Source organism: Panthera tigris, chromosome D1 (assembly GCF_018350195.1).
Source record: "Panthera tigris isolate Pti1 chromosome D1, P.tigris_Pti1_mat1.1, whole genome shotgun sequence".
Lineage (NCBI taxonomy): Eukaryota > Metazoa > Chordata > Mammalia > Carnivora > Felidae > Panthera > Panthera tigris.
This window is the reverse complement of record NC_056669.1, coordinates 34,413,277-34,430,516: the sequence shown is the minus strand read 5'-3', so window position 1 is coordinate 34,430,516 and position 17,240 is coordinate 34,413,277. Positions and strand designations below refer to the sequence as shown.

The 17,240-nt window shown below is 36.0% G+C and overlaps 1 long non-coding RNA gene across 1 annotated transcript in view; it reads left to right on the top strand.

The window, feature by feature from the left end:
* The first annotated feature begins 6,891 nt into the window (after positions 1-6,891).
* Positions 6,892-17,240, top strand: part of LOC122231119 — a 32,030-nt gene continuing 21,681 nt past the window's right edge. Inside the window, exons 1-2 of the long non-coding RNA XR_006208277.1 lie at positions 6,892-6,969; positions 12,535-12,606. This is a non-coding gene — a long non-coding RNA (uncharacterized LOC122231119). The remainder of the gene's footprint in view (positions 6,970-12,534; positions 12,607-17,240) is intronic.

Sequence of the window (17,240 nt, the reverse complement as noted above, 5' to 3'; positions counted from 1 at the left end):
TGATGTTTTCAGCTCCTGGTTTAATTGATCTATCCTATTGTTTTGGGGTTTTGTTGTTTTTTTGTTTCTATTTTATTTATTTCTGCTCTAATCTTTATTATTTCTTTTCTTTTGCTGGTTTTAGGTTTTGTTTCTTATTTTTTCTAGCTTTAGGTGCAATGTTAGATTGTTTATTTAAGATATTTCTTGCTTCTTGAGGTAGGCCTGTATTGAAATAAACTATCCTCTTAGAAACAATTTTGCTGTATCCCACAAGTTTTGGGCCATTGTGTTTTCATTTTCATATTTTTCCATACACTTTTTTGTTTTTTATTTGATTTCCTGTTTGACCTATTCATTGTTAATAGCATGTTATTTAACCTCCATGTATTTGTGCTCTTTCCAGCATTTTTTCTCGTGGTTGACTTCTACTTTCATAGAGTTGTGGTAAAAAAAAATATGTACGGTATGGTGCCCCTGGGTGGTTCAGTGGGTTAAGCGTCCGACTTCAGCTCGGGTCATGATCTTGCGGACTGTGGATTCCAGCCCCACATCAGGCTCTGTGCTGTCAGCTCAGAGCTTGGGGCCTGCTTTGGAATCAGCATCTTCCTCTCTCTCTGCCCCTCCCCCACTTATGCTCTCTCAAAAATGAATAAAGGTTAAGAAAATTAAGAAAAGATAATATGTATGGTATGACTTTGATATTCTTCAATTTGTTGATGCCTGATTTGTGACCTAATATGTGATCTATTCTGGAGAATGTTCCATGTGCGCTTGAAAAGAATGTGTATTCTGTTGTCTTAGGATTGAATGTTATGAATATATCTGTTTAGTCCATGTATTCTAGTGTGTCATTCAAAGCCATTGTTTCCTTGATGATTTTCTGTTTAGACAATCTATACATTAACGCAAGTAGGGTGTACCATACTATTACTGTATTATTACTAATCCTTTATGTTTGTCATTAACTGTTATGTGTTTAGGTGCTTCTATATTGGACGCATACATGTTTACAATTGTTCTATATTAAGTGTCCCCTTTATAATTATATAGTACCCTTATTTGCATCTTGTGACACCCTTTATTTCAAAGTCTATTTTGTCTGACCTAAGTATTGCTACTCCAGCCTTCTTTTGATATCCATTTAAATAATAGATGATTCTCCACCCCCTCACTTGCAATATACAGGTGTCTTTAGGCCTAAAATGGTGTCTTGTAGGCAGCATAGAAATAGGTCTTATTTTCTTACTCATTTTGCCACCCTATGTCTTTTGATTAGAACGTTTAGTCCATTTCAAAGTAATTATTGATAGATATGTATTTAGTGTCATTTATTACTTGTTTTGTGGTTGTTTCTGAAGACTTTTTCTGATCCTTTCCTGACTTTCTTTCATGTTTTGCTGATTTTCTTTAGTGACTATATTTGGACTTCTATCTCTTTATTCTTCACATATTTATTAGTGGTTTTTGATATATGGCTCTATTAAGTTTGTATATATCCTCTTCTGCATATAGCAGTCTGTATTAAGTTGATGGTCTTTCTTTCTTTCTTTCTTTCTTTCTTTCTTTCTTTCTTTCTTTCTCTTTATGGTTTAAGTTTGAACCCATTCTTTTTTCCTCTCCTCCCCACATTTAAGGTTTATGTTATATTTTATATTCTTCTTTGTTGAAATTCTGACAGATTTTTGTTACATAAATATGCTTTTTTACTACTTTTGTGTTTCCTACCTTTATACTGTCACTTTTGGTCTCTCCTTTCCACTCAAAGAGTTCCCTTTAATATTTCTTGCAGAACTGGTTTAGTGGTTACAAACTCCTTTAGTTTTGTTTTCTGGGAAACTCTCTATTTCTTCTTCTATTCTGAATGATAGTCTTACTGGATAGTTTATTCTTGGCTGCAGATTTTTCCCATTCAGCACTTTGACTATATCATGCCACTTCCTTCTGGCTTGCCAAATTTCTGTTGAAAAATCTCTTGCTAACCTTATGGATTTTCCCTGGAGGTTAAGGACTTCTTTTGTCTTGCTGCTTTTAAGATTGTTTTTATCACTATATTTTTCTAATTAAGTTACAATATGTCTTTTTAGCAGTCTGTTTTTATTGATTCTGTTGGGGGTGCCTCCTGGATCTGGATATCTGTTTCCTTCCCCCGATTAGGAAAGTTTTCAGCAGTTATTTCTTTGATTTTTTTTTCTGCTCCTCTTTCCTTCTCTTCCTCTTCTGGTACTCCTATAATATGAGTTTTATTACATTTGATGGAGTGACTGAGTTCCCTAAATCTGTTTTCATTTGACGTAAATCTTTTTTCTTTCTTTCTTTCTTTCTTTCTTTCTTTCTTTCTTTCTTTCTTTCTTTTTACAGCTTGATTGATTTCCTTCATTTCTCTGCCTTCCAGGTCATTATTTCATTCTTCTGCATCTTCTATCCTACTGTTCATTCCATCAAGTGTGTTTCTCATTTCATTTATTGAATCTTTTATCTTTTATTCCTTAATGATCTCACTCATGTCCCCCACTCATTTCTAAGTCCAGCAAGTATCTTTATGATCATTCCTTTAAATTATTTATCAGGAATGCTACTTATATATGTTTTCCTTAGATCTCTGGCTGTGGCCTTGTTCTGTTCTTCCTTTAGAATCATTTTCTCTATTTCCTCATCTTGTCTGCCTCTCTGTGTCTATTTCTGTTAAGAAAGTTAACACTCTTCTGCTCTTGAAAGTAGTGACTTTATGAAGAAGAGGTCCTGGAGTGCCCTGCAGTGCAGAACCTGGCATTTCATGAGAATATCCTATGTGTGTTGTTTATGCCCTGCTGTTGTGTCTGAGTCACTTTTCCTTTTGGTGCAGTCATCTACATTGACACTCTGCTGTAATGGGCTGTTTTTGCTTTCTGTGGTGTTAGTGGGAACCAGGAAGGCCATCTCTAGGGGTGAGGGGTCTTCACGCAGTCTGGCCAGGAGCTTATGGCTGGGTGCAGCATGCAACAGAGGCTGGGGACATGCAGCTGGGCATGGCGTGCAGGTTTGTTCCAGGGTGGCTATAGCTGTGCACTTGGCAGCTGGGTGCAGCGTGCAACTGTAGCCAGGGTGTACAACATGACAAGGTGCATGATGGTGCACTGGGTGCAACATGCAATAGCACCTGGAGGCACATGGCTCAGAACCTTGCATTGGCAGCTGGGGGCATGCAGCTGGGTGAAACACATGAGGGTAGGTGGGGGTCACAGCTAAGAGTGGCAGGGCAGATATCCATGGTGCTTGGTGACAGCTGTGTACCCAGTGGCTAAGTAGGGTGGCTGCTGGGCCTCAACAAAATTTGCCCTGAGCCCAGGGCCAAGGACAGCAGGCTTAGAGTTGGTGAGTCCTCACAAGAACTCATGGGAATGGTGCACTGCTAGGGGGTTAGTTAGCAAGTGTCTCTGCAACCCCACCTCCAGCGTATCTTTGTGCTTATGCTGGTGGGCCAGAGGAAAATGACACCTTCCAGCTACCTTGTTTTTGGAGGACTCCCCCGACATGCTCAGAAAGAAGTATGAACAGATCTGTCTCCTGTTTGCCCCCGGTCTTATGCAAACTGCTGTTTTTATGTTGCTTCTCAATTCCGGCTGCTGTCTCTTTAAAGGCAGGGTCTGGCTATCACTGGCCCTCCTAGCTCACCCAGTACTGAGTCACTTACCTCCAAAGCTCCAGGTTCCAAGCCCCACTGGTTTTACAAACTCACAGAATTCAGGGTACCTGGATGGCTCAGTCAGTTAAGCATCCAACTCTTGAATTCGTCTCAAGTCATGATCTCACAGGGTTTGTGGGCTCTCAGCTGACAGTGTGGAGTCTGCTTGGGATTCTCTCTCTCTCTCTCTCTCTCTCTCTCTCTCTCTCTCCCTTCCTCCTTCTCTCTCTCAAAATAAATAAATAAATATTTTAAACACACACACACACACACACACACACACACACACACACACTCACTCAAGGAATTTTGCCTCCCTGGGTTTTCAAGCCAATTGGGGTGGGGATTAGTCTTTCCCCTCCTGAGTTCCCTGGAGCCAGGGTCTGTTTCTCTACCCTCTCGGTTTCCACATCTCCCTCCCTCCTGCAGGCAGCTTCCCTCTGCCTTTCTGACCTTCTTCACTTTTCAGATGGAGCTTCTGGTCTATATTTGGTTGTGGAGCTTGTTCTGCCAGTCTTCAAATTCCTCTCCAGTTTATTGATCAATGTGGATGGATGATTTCTAGTTGTAAATGTGGGACAGGTGAACTTAGCATCCTCCTACTCTGCCATCTCCCCAAGCTCCTCCCAAGATAAATCTGTATCTTCTAAATGGTATGTTTAGTTTAGAGTTTTATTATGATGCTCTGTCTTAATGTAAATATACTTTATAATACCTTATTAAGTCAATAATAAATATTAGTATATAATAGATTTTTATATACTTTGGGGTAAAACGCCCATGAAATTGCTTATGCAAAGGCAATGGTTAATTCTCAGATTCTTGAAATATAGAACATCAAACTATGATATCTCATAAAGTAATGTTTATACTAAATTTCTAAAGCAGTATTTAAGTTTCTGGCAGTATGGAGATTACAAAATCAAGTCTAGATTAGAGAAATACTCCAAAGTGATATATATCATTCTCTGCCTGGAATTTTTTGCAGGTATGTGACTAAAAACAATGTTAGAGTTTGAGATCACTTATTCCTCTTTTTCCCTGTAACAGTTAAGAGATATTGAACCTAATATTTACATACCTCCTCCCTAAAGCAGAACGATTAAACTAACTCTCAAAGGAAATTTAATGTTATAAGGAAAAGAGTAATTTTCTTTTTCCTTTTGTTATTTTGTCAGAAAATCATGACTAGCTTCTGGGCATGACAAAAGTTGTGTGAGTATCATTATATAATACCTGTGATCAGTGCAGAATGGAAGAGGTTTAAGAGCCATAACTGAGTATATAACTGAAAAGTTTCTCTACAATGTTAAATGCACTGCTCAATCCCCTAAAGTAAAGTAAATGGCCTGCAGCGAGGTCTGAAGAAAGCTCTCCGATGCTATGAATATAGCTGCATGAAAGCTGGCACAGAGGTATTCAGTTCTGAACCTGCCTAGCTTCAAAATATTAAGCCTACAGTTGCTTGCAGCTTTTATTTCTGAGGTATTTTTTACCTTATTGTGCTGAACAGTTGTACTTTCTCAGCTTGATTGACATTCTGGAAAATATTGATCCGACAGTTCAGTGAACTTACATTCTATTAAGTAAGTGTTCATCACATAACATTAGGCTCACTCAGTCCAAATTTCAAAGACCTGCATTTTGTTTAAATGCAAAAGCCTTATATTTATCTTAAAATGAAATCCCTCTCATAATTCAAATTCAGAATTCCAAACGTAGTCTGATAATTTTTGCTTTTTAGAATTAATTTGGAGTAAATATCTGACAAACCAACAAATAAGCAAAGAAACAAAAATCCGCAAAGAAGCCAGTCTGGGATAAACATGTTTTTGTAATTACTGAGCAATGCCAAAATTTCCTGAAAAAGAGCATCTTCCAATGGTTATTTTCTTCTATGGGAGTGAGATATTATTGTATAAGGCAGTTTCCCATGCACCTTCCCCCATTCCAATTCTACAGTTCTAGACGAAGCTATTTTCTCTAAAGGCCCAGAACGATACTGCTGCCTAGCTTGTACTTTCCATAACTCTCCAGAAGAGGATCTGCTGTTCCATTAATCCATGTCTTGCATTTTCTTTGTTTTCTCTTCTCCTGCATTCCAATGAAAAGATTTATTGGATAATTAAAGGATTTCTGAATCCTTTTCTTTTTTTTTTAATGTTTATTTATTTGGGGGGGAGAGAGAGAGAGCATCAGCAAGCAGGGGAGGGGCAGAGAGAGAGGGAGACACAGAATCTGAGAATCTGAAGCAGGCTCTAGGCTCTGAGCTGTCAGCACAGTGCCCAACACAGGGCTTGAGCTCACGGACAGAGAGATCGTGACCGAAGCCAAAGTTGGATGCTCAACTGACTGAGCCACCCAGTTGCTCTTGAGTCCTTGCCTTTCTAAAAAATATATATTTATTCTACCATTTTATTAATTGATAGATTATCTGGTTTTACAATTATGGCTGAAAATCATCTTTGAGTTGTAGTTCTGAGTTACTTAGCACTTCATGAGGGCAAAGGAGCTTCTTGTTGATGTCCTCTTTGAGTTCTTCAAGAGAACTTCACCCTCTGTGAGTTCTTAAAACTGCCATGTCCTTTGTATACCAATTAGGATATTTCAAAGCCACTTTTGGTTTTCCAGAGCTTCTCTAGAAATGTTTTGTGCCTCTCTCCATTATGGGCTTCCCATCAATTTTTTTTCTTTTCATTTTCATGGAGTCTTGTTATAAAGAAAAAGGAGATTATTACATGTTTTCAATTCATCATCTTTAGTCTGAGTTATATACTGTGGCTTTCGAAAGTGTTTAGAGAAACCATTCTTTCTTAGATAAAGTCGTTTATTGTTGGTAAAATAAATCTGATTAATAATCAGTGCCCGTATTTACTTACATTATAGGACCAATAATGAAGTGAAATTCCAAAATTCCAAGATTTTATGTTTGCATATTCTGCATTTATAATAAAAGTAGACCACCATAAGTAAACTGACATTAGAACACTGACACCAAATGGGATGGTACTTCTTCCTACATCTGTCTACATCTACCAGTTTTGGCAACCTGGACTCAAAAGAGGGACTAGACTCAAAAAGAAGAAGAAGGAGAAGAAGGAGAAGAAGAAGGAGAAGAAGAGGAATAAGAAGAGGAAGAGGAAGGAGAAGAGGAAGAGGCAGAAGAAGAAGAAGAAGAAGAAGAAGAAGAAGAAGAAGAAGAAGAAAAGAAGAAGAAGAAGAAGAAGAAGAAGAAGAAGAAGAAGAAGAAGAAGAAAAAGGAGAAGAGGAAGAAGGAGAAGAAAGACCAGGAAAAACCATGGATGCATGCAGATTTATCGTCATGGGTATTGCTTTCAAATAATCTTGTCCTGAATATTGAAATTCCTTTCTTCTACCTCTGAGGTCTTTAAATAGTAATGACTTACTCCTACAAGTAGAGTCCCTTAAGTATTCTCTTTCTCCAATACCAAATCTCCATATTCTCTTTTCTGCATATAATTTCTGTAAACACTGGAGTAGAATAGTATCATGTGATAGACTCTCTCCCCAGAAAATGCCCCAGTCCATGAGTACATACTGCTTTGTGGAAGATGATGCTTTCTTTGTCAGATTTATGATGCTATGTTCCCTCATACACCATCAGCCCAATATAGACCTAGGAATATTGTGTTTGTTAACCAGAGATATGGTCCATATACAGGTATTTTAAGAATGAAGCTGAGAGCTCAGCTATCTTGAGAATGGGCCGATTCCTGTGGATATGATGTGCCGGCAAAAATCCATTTATAAAAAGCACTTATAAAGCATAGGTGCCTACATCTTATTGATATATAATTTTGTTATAACAACTGAACTTAAAAAAAAAAAAAGAATAGCACGGGGCATCTGGGTGGTTCAGTTGGTTAAGCATCCAACTCTTGGTTTCAGATCAGGTCATGATCTCAGTGTTCGTGAGAGTTCCACACTGGGTTCCCTGCTGACAGTGGAGAGCCTGCTTGGGATTCTCTCTCTCTCTCTCTCTCTCTCTCTCTCTCTCTCTCTTTTTCTCTGCCAGCCCCCTTCCTCTCTCAACATAAGTGAACTTAAAAGAGAGAGAGAGAGAGAGAGAGAGAGAGAGAGAGAGAGAGAGAGAGAGAGAAATAGCATATCAGAGGGAAAATGGTGACAGATACACCTAGATTCAGATATTAGGTCTCCCTCACAGAGTGCTCCTGTTACTTATTTCTATAAAACAAGTTATCTTAAAACTTTGTGACTCAAAACAAAATATATATTATTACTTATTAAGTTTCAATGGGTTGATTGGTCTCAGTCAGGAAGATCTTGCTTGGAGTGTCTCATGCAGGTGTAGCCAGATAGTAGCTGAGGGTAGAGGCATCTGAAGGCACAACTGAGCTGGACACCAAGATGGCTTATTCACATGGCTAGCCCTTGACACTGGCTATTTACTCTGAGGTCAGCTAAGGCAGTTGACTAGAACACCTATGCATGATCTATCCATGTGGCTTCCTGCACATGGTAACTGGGTTCCCAGGGGGAAAATCTAAAGAGTGATCATTGTAAGGAAACTAAGAAATACAAAGCTTCTTATGACCTAGCCTCAGAAGTCACTCAGGATTGCCTCTTCCATATTCTATTGGGAGTATTCCCAATATTCATATTCAAAATTCAAATGCCATATTCAGAAGGGAGTCACAGTACAATCCCATATTCAAAGGAAGGGGACTAACACAGGGCACAAATACCAAGAGTTAAGGTACACTGAGAGAAGAGGGAGATTTGGGGGACTGAGTCCTAAAAAGAGTTTAAAATGAACTGGACTAAAAGTTTGTATCCCACCAAAATTCATATTTATTCATCTGTATGTTAAAGTCCTATCTCCAATGTGATGGTTTTGGTGGTAGGCCTTTGGGGAGATAATTAGAGTTACATCAGGTCATGAAGCCCTCATGATGAGATTAATGCCCTTATGAAAAGAGGAAGAAACAGGAGAGCTCTTTTTCTCCGTCATGTAATGGATGATACAGCAAGAGGGTGGCCATCTGTGAGCCAGGAAGAACCTCTCATTGGAAACCAAATCCATTTATCAATGGACTTCCAGCCTCCAGAAATGTGAGAGTAAATTTCTATTGTTTGGACCACTGAGTCTATATTTTGGTGTAGAAGCCTGAGCAGACTAACTTTGGGATAATTAAAGTAACTCATGTTACAACTCTTTTGAAATATCTTTCAGTAAGTGCTGGAAAGTATCTATTTGATTTATTTTAAATGTTTAAAATTATTTAGACAAATACATATGTACAAATAGACACAATTTAAATATTACAGAATAGCAATAGTTGCCCATAAGATCCCTGTCCAATTTCAGTCCCTTATTCAGAGACAGCATTGTTGGGTTGTTTCTGTTTTTAGCTTATTTTTTTTTACATTTTAATTATTGTATTATTTTAATTTCTACATTGATGACATGAAAAACTTAAAAATTAAATATGTATTTTTTCCTTTCTTTGTCTATGATAAGAAAGCAATTGATATTTTCCTTTGTCTTATTTCTTAATAGAAGCTGTTAGTATCTGTACTTTTCTAACAAATTTTAAAATGATAAAATTCCATGGGGATAAGCCTAGTATTTTATTTTCATTATTTTTATTAATTGTATTCAACATAGAGAAAACTTTAGCTCTGGTAAAGTTCCTTCTAGTTCTCCTTTAATTATTTACCTGATAATTTTTCTACTTTATCAATTGGATTGATCCCTTATTTAAATATTTTCTTTTCTTTTTCTCCATGATATATTCTCATTTTATTGTTAATGACATTCTATCAAAGTAATGTATTTTTATTGTAGCAATGATTTTTTTATAATTTCTTTTTAAGTATTTATGTATTTTGAGAGAGAAAGTGTGTGTGTGTGTGTGTGAGAGAGAGAGAGAGAGAGAGAGAGAGAGAGAGAGAAAGGGGGATGGACAGAGACAGAGAGAGAGAGAGGGAGAGGGAGAGGGAGAATCCCAAACAGGCAACAAGCTGTCAACACGAACCCTGAGATCATGACCTGAGACTGAATCAAGAGTTGGATACTTAACCAACTGAGCCGCCCAGGTGCCTCTGATTTTTATAATTTTTAAAAAATGTTTATTTCTTTTGAGAAAGATAGTGAAGGAGGGGCAGAGAGAGGGAGAGCAAGAATCCCAACCAGGCTGTCTACTGTCATCACAGATCCTGACTCGGGGCTCAAAATCATGAACCGTGAGATCATGACCTGAGCCAAATTAAGAGTGGGACACATAACCAATTGAGCCACCCAGGTGCCCCTTTATAATTTCTAAAAGCTCTTTTTCTGTTGCAACTTCATTGTAATTTTCACTTTTTTTAAAGGCTGCGATACCTTTTGAATATGCATATACAATTTTGGAATGATTGTTGTTTTTAGTTTCCTTCTGTTCCCAATATGTTTCCTTTAGTGTCAGTTCATATGCAAAATCAACTTAGTATTTCTGTTTGATGGTTTTTTTTTTTGTTTTTTCTTATGTGTGCCAATGTTTTATCTGCTTATTTATACTGATATATCTAGTGTGGATTTCCTCTCATATCATGTAGGTAGATGTGTTTCCAAAACATCTCTTTCTATGTGGAAAGTCTTTGTGGGTAGGAGCGTTATATAGTGGGTGGGATATGTACTGTCAGGCTTCACCTCATGATGTGTAATAATGGACCCTGAAGGAGACAAGCTGTGAGGCCCTCGTCAACTTCCAAATTAGGACTGTTCTTTCCACAAAGAACTTTTCACTTTCCCCACATGTATTTTGTTTTATTCTGCTTTGATAAAACCCACCTGCTTTGTGTTTTTGCTTTGTTTTTCAGTCTGGGAATAAATACTGGGCAATATGTATCCTGTAAACCAGGGTTGGGGATCTAAGTCATCAATAAATTTCCCTTTCTTCGGTCCTGATTTTCTCCCACTCTCAGGGTTGTGTGTGTGTGTGTGTGTGTGTGTCTGTGTGTGTGTGTGTGTGTGTGTGTGTGTGTGCATGTGTATATTTTTTTAAGGGCTTTGAAAGAAGACTTAGCCTGTATATTTTCAGCCAATAGTGTACTTGCAACTCTCAAGGTTTCGGCCTTGCAGTCTACCTTCTTTGCATGTACTTCATAATTTATTAATTATCTTTCATTAAAATATCCTTAACAAAAATTCAAGCACAAACTTTGGATAGCAATTTATAGTAAAAAAAAAAAAAAGAAATCATTAAACTTTTTTTTTGGCTGAAAGTTTCTTACATATATAACAAAGTATCAAAAAAATAAACAAATAAGCAATATATTTCCTAGATGGTATCAAATTATTAATTCTATAAATGACATCAAATTATAATTCTCAATATGTAACCAACACATTATAAAAATTAATAGAAATAATTTTATGGCTGTTAGTTTTGTTCAGAAGCAGTATATGAACGCTTCCTATGAGTATTTTTATTTGCTCTTTCTTTAAAAACGTGCAAGTAGTGTACGGAGCACCTGGGTGGCTCAGTTGGTTGAGTGTCTGACTATGGCTCAGGTCATGATCTCGCAGTCAGTGAGTTCAAGCCCCATGTGCAGCTCTGTGCTGACAGCTCAGAGTCTGGATCCTGCTCCCGATTCTGTCTCCTTCTCCTCCCCTCCACCACTCACGCTGTATTCTCTCTGTCTCTCAAAAATGAATAAACATTAAAATTTTTTTAAATAGAAAAAAATGTAAAAGTAGTGTTGAAATATCATGACTCATCAAAACCTGAAATGGGGATACAGGAAATCTATTTTATAGGTATTAAATAGTTTTGTCACCAATAAAACTGTAATACTGTACAGGAGGAATCTGTAGGATGTACCATGTGTTCTAATTATAATGGCAGATCTCAAAGGGCTAAAGCACTAGAAACTGTATGTACCAGCCTGCAATCAGGTAAATTAATCTTCAGAGGAGTCATGTACCACAGTCTCAAGTAATCAGTAATAATTGTATCATATTACTGAAGCACATTCAACTCTGTGTTTTTTTCCCTGCCTGCTGAATTGGCCTAAAACAATTGAAATTTATTAAGCCGTGTTAGAAATTCAAGTTCATAATCAATGGGAATCCAAGAAATCCAAGTACATAGGTAACCTTACTTTTACAAACTTCCATTTTTTATTATTGCTTTAGCTTTATCTATTTTTATTAAATTAGTTTTGTTAATATATTTTTATTTAACTTTACACAAAATAATTGAAAGTGGTCAAAGCCTTAAAAATATTCTTTATAACAAATAGAAACATTTTGTTAAAGGGATTTACTTATGTTTACACTTTTAACTTTATAAAAGTGTATACATTTTTAAGCAGTCTACCACTACCACGTTGTTGTGCACTCCTAACATTTCCAGAAAGCATATATAAGCTACTTATAAAAAGAAAAATTGTACTGTTGGAAGTAATACTAAAAGCACGAGTTAATGAATTTAACTATAGTTTTAGTTATTCAAAATAATAATGTCCTTTTCAAAGCCATTGAACAATTTTATTTAAATCTATATGTACTTAGTTTCCCAGTTGTGTTTAATTAGCTTAATCACTTTTTGAAATGTAACAAACTATAAAAAGAATGATCTATTGACAGAATGTCGAATGGCAAATTGTTAGCTGCCAGATTTGATCCCCAAATGATCACTGGATGTGTGGAAAAGTGAAATGTATCAAAATCATAGCATTTATAAACAGGCTTTATAGCTTAGGAGGTCAGTGCATGAATTTCAAATGGTTTCCTTTTTGTATTGGAAGGTGTAATACCAGATGAGTTTAATAGCACATGTATTGTATACAAAAGCTTTTCATAAAGACAGAAATTTTATTTACAATACTCTTACTTTGGTTATTTGAAATATGCTTTTTCCTAGACAGATCTTAATCTTTGGCAATATAAAAAGTGCATGAAGTGAATATGGACTTGAATCCTGCTTACAGGAAAGGTAAATTAATACCCATTAATGACACATCTTCTGCCCAGTCATAATTATTTCTAAGCCATAATAATAATATATACTGTCTTGACTAAATCTGTGATAGATTTACAAACAAGATTTCAGTTAAATTTCACATCCTAAAACATTAGTAAGCTAGTTTTATTGCACCTTTGTATAAAAATACATTTATTTTTATCTTATTTTTTAAAGTTTATTGATTGATTGATTGATTGATTGAGAGAGAGAGAGCATGGGGGAAGGGCACAGAGAGAGGAAAAGAGAGAGGGGGAGAGAGAGAATCCTAAGCAGACTCTGCACTGACAGCAGTGTGGGGCCCAGGTCAGGGCTCCAACTCAGGACCTGTGAGATCATGACCTGAGCTGAAACCAAGAGTCAGATGCTTAACAGACTAAGCCACCCAGGCACTTTAAAACACAGTTAATTTTAAATTTATCTTTTTTAATGGATGAAGGGTAGGGCACCAACGTTATTTTGTTTAATTTAAGAAACCATCAATTATCACATTATCAGTCAGGGGATGATGTGGAGAAATGAGATTCAAACAAACAAAAAAAAGTTATAATAATGCCAATAAAAAAACAATTTGACTATCTAAATAGTTGATTTTTAAGTTTTTTGACTTTTAAAATTATGAGAAATGCAATATCTTTCATCAAGAAGGCTTTTTAAAAGAAATACGAGATAAAATGCTTTATTTATCATGGAATAAGGGAAACAACTATGTTTATATCTTATAAATCAAATGATTACCATCCAGCACTTCCTATTTGCATCTCAATTTGCAAGTCAACAGTTTAGAATAGAAACCAATGATTTATTTCAATTATATTGAAAATATTATTATAATATTTCACTAAGACCCAGAATTTAAACACTTAGCATGTAGATAGATTTATTACATCTTAAAAAGATTGTATATAAAAAGCTAAATATACATACTGCTGTACCAATACAAAACTTATCAGAATGACATTTGTGGTTAGTCTGTAATATGGATATAGCTTGATAGTCTGAACTCCAAAGATGACTGGAAACATCGATAAAGCATCGGAAAAAAAAAGAAGTCCTTTTGAAAGTTTTTGAATTTGTTGTTTGAAACTATCTGGATTATTGGGCTGGGAAAACCTATTTTAAAAGTTGCAAACAAAAAATATTCTTAAAATAATTTCCATTTAAAAATAAAAACTGCATATCAAATTGTAGCATAAGAATATTCCCATTCCGATCTTCCATTATTCTCATTAGCATTACCCTAACCCTCCTTCTTTATTTTTGCAATATATTCTCCTACAGGGTATTCTAATATGTAAAACTTTTCCCTCATGTGTTAGCTAAAAACTCATCTTAGAGATCATCTAGTTGAGGGACTGCAAATATGTATTATTTAATGTGCTAACTCTAGTCACAGCTGCCTGAGGTAGGTCTGAGTGGAGAGGAATTCAGTGGGAGAGCTGGCTCAAGTTCCACAGAAAATGGTGCTAATATGATGGGATATCTATGTTAGAGAATGGGGATAAGCATACATGCTTATTATAGTTTTGTTTCATCTTTTTCCCCCAATTACACATATTATTTCTTGTTTATTGATTTCCCATCCCTAGGTCTCAACATCATTCTCTTCAAACAAACAAAGAATTTTAGCACAATATTAGTTTAAATCAATTTCAGTGTTTAAATTATTGTGATTGTGTCAAGATTGTTCTTAGCTGTGTTTTCTGGAGTTAATAATTGCCTAACATTTTTTTCTTGATTGCATACTCTACTAGGGCAGATATCATAGTCTATTTTGTTCACTGATGTTCCTAAAGTAACTAATACAACATGTGAAACATTAGAAGCTCAATGAACATTTGTCAAATTAAACTTACCTATTTTCTAAACTCTGAACTATAAAATTCCACTCTCTATGATCAGTCATATCAACTAACTCTTTGGTTCCATTTTTACTGCTGGAGACACATCTCCTAAACCCCTTTATTTTGCTGCTCCTATCTGGACAAGTTTTCTTATGGCCTATTGCACAGCTGTGATCCTGGAATATCTATTTATTTCATCCTGGGGATTTTGGACCTTTTCTTGTAAAACATCTCTTAAATCTTTGATTACATGGTGTTCTCTTTCTTTCCTAATTTGTTTTTGAGAGATTATTCTCCTGTGAAAAAATATGTAGATGGAAGAATTTTTGCAACACTATGTATTTGAAACTAGCTATGTGACAAAGTGGCCAGATATTAAAATATAGATTAGAAAATATTCTCCTAAATTTTATGACCTTTAAGATTTCAAGTAATACTTTGTAAATTCTGATGTGATATATATGTGACATATTTATATTACTTTCTGATATAGAGACATTTTTATATGGAAATATCTATTCTACATTTCTGACAAATTTGATATTTCTTGAGTAAATCCCTAGTTTTTGTTTTATGTTTTGTTTTGTTTTTGTTTTGTTTTGTTTTGTTTTCCTGGAACAGTTTTACTCATTTGGATATAGCATCTACTCATTTAATTTTATAATTTTCTTATCTTTATCTATTTTTTTTAATTCTACTTTGTTAAAATTTGCTTTATTTTTTCCAAAGCTATAGTTAGTATTTTTTTTCTCTTTTGTAAAGAAGATTTTATTTAAAGTCCAGTTAGTCAACGCAGTGTTAATAGTTTCAAGTGTACAATATAGTAATTCAACACTTACACTTACATACAATACCCTGTGCTCATCACAAAAAGTGCAGGCTTTAATTCCCATCACCTATTTAATCCACACACATACCACCCACCTCCCTTCTGGTAACCGTCAATTTATTCTCTATACTTAAAAGTCTGTTTCTTGGTATCCTTCTCTCTTTTTCCCTTTGTTCATTTGTTTTGTTTCTTAAATTCCACATATGAGTGAAATTATATGGTATCTGTCTGACTGAATTATTTGTTAAAATTATACCTTCTAGATCCATCCATATTGTTGCAAATGGCAAGACCTCAGTATTTTTTATGGCTGAACAATATTTTCCATTGTATGTATATACCATATCTTTATCCATTCATCAGTTGATGGACACTTGGGCTATTTCCATAATTTGGCTATTGTAGATATAACTTCTATAAACATCAGGGTGCATGTATCCCTTTAAATTAGTATTTTTGTGGGGTTCCTGGGTTGCTCAGTCTGTTAAGCAGCCAACTCTTCATTTTGGTTCAGGTCATGATCTCATGGTTTATGAGATCAAGACTCTCATTGGGTTCTGTGCTGACAGCATGGAGCCTGCTTGAGATTCTCTCTCTCTCTTTCTGTCCCTCTCTCTCTCTCTCTCTGTCTCTCTCTCTCTCTCTCTCTGTCCCTCCCCTACTTACATTATCTCTCTCTCTCTCTCTCTCTCTCTCTCTCTCTCTCTGTGTCTCTCAAAACAAATAAAAACTCTTTGAAAAAGGTATTTTTAATTTTTATTTGTTTTGAGAGAGAGAGAGAGAGACAGAGACAGAGACAGAGACAGAGAGAAAGACAGAGTGCCATCAGGTGAGTGGCAGAGAGAGAGGAAGATACAGAATCTGAAGCAGGCTTCAGGCTCTGAGCTGTCAGCACAGAGCCCAAAGAGGGGCTCAAACCCACAGGCTATAAAATCATTACCTAAGCTGGAGTGAGACACTTAACCAACTGAGCCACCCAGGCACCCCCCCCTAAAATAGTATTTTTATATTCTTTGGGTAAATACCTAGTAGTGCAATTGCTAGATCATAGGGTATTTCTATGTTTGATTTTTTTAGTTTATTTATTTTGAGAGAGAGAGAAAGAGAGAGACAGTGTATAAGAACCAGGGAGTGGCAGAAAGAGAGAGAGACAAAGACAGGGACAAAGACTGAGAGAATCCCAAGCAAGCTCTGCTCTGTACATGCAGAGCCCAACTCAGGGTTCGAACTCACAAACCATGAGATCGTGACCTGAGCTGAAATCAAGAGTCAGACATACCAAGTGAGCCACCCAGGTGCCCCTAAGGTATTTCTATTTTTAAATATTTGAGGAAACTCCATACTGTTTTCCAGTGGCTAAACCAGATTGCATGCCCATCAACAGTGCAAAAAGATTCCTTTTTCTCCTCATCTTCACCAATACCTGTTCTTGTATTTTTGATTTTGGCCATTCTGACAGGTGTGAAGTGATTTCTCATTGTAGTTTGATTTATATTTTTCTGATGATCAGTGATGTTGAGCATCTTTTCATATGTCTGTTAGCCATCTGTATGTATTCTTTGGAAAAATGTCTGTACATACCTTCTGTCCATTTTTTGATTGATTTGTTTGGGGGTTGTTAAGTTGTAGACGTTCTTTATATATTTTGGATACTAATCCTTAATCAGATATGGTATTTGCAAATATCTTCTCCTATATCATGGCTTGCCTTTTAGTTTTGTTGATTATTTGCCACTCTGTGCAGAAGCTTTTTATTTTGATGAAGTCTCAATAGTTCATATTTGCTTTTATTTTCCTTACTTCAGGAGACATATATCCTAAGACTTTGCTTTTGCCAATGTCAAAGAGGTTACTGTCTGTGTTCTCCTCTAGGATTTAAAATTTTTGACACTCATTTTTATTTTTCAGAGACAGCCTATGAGCTGGGAGGGTCA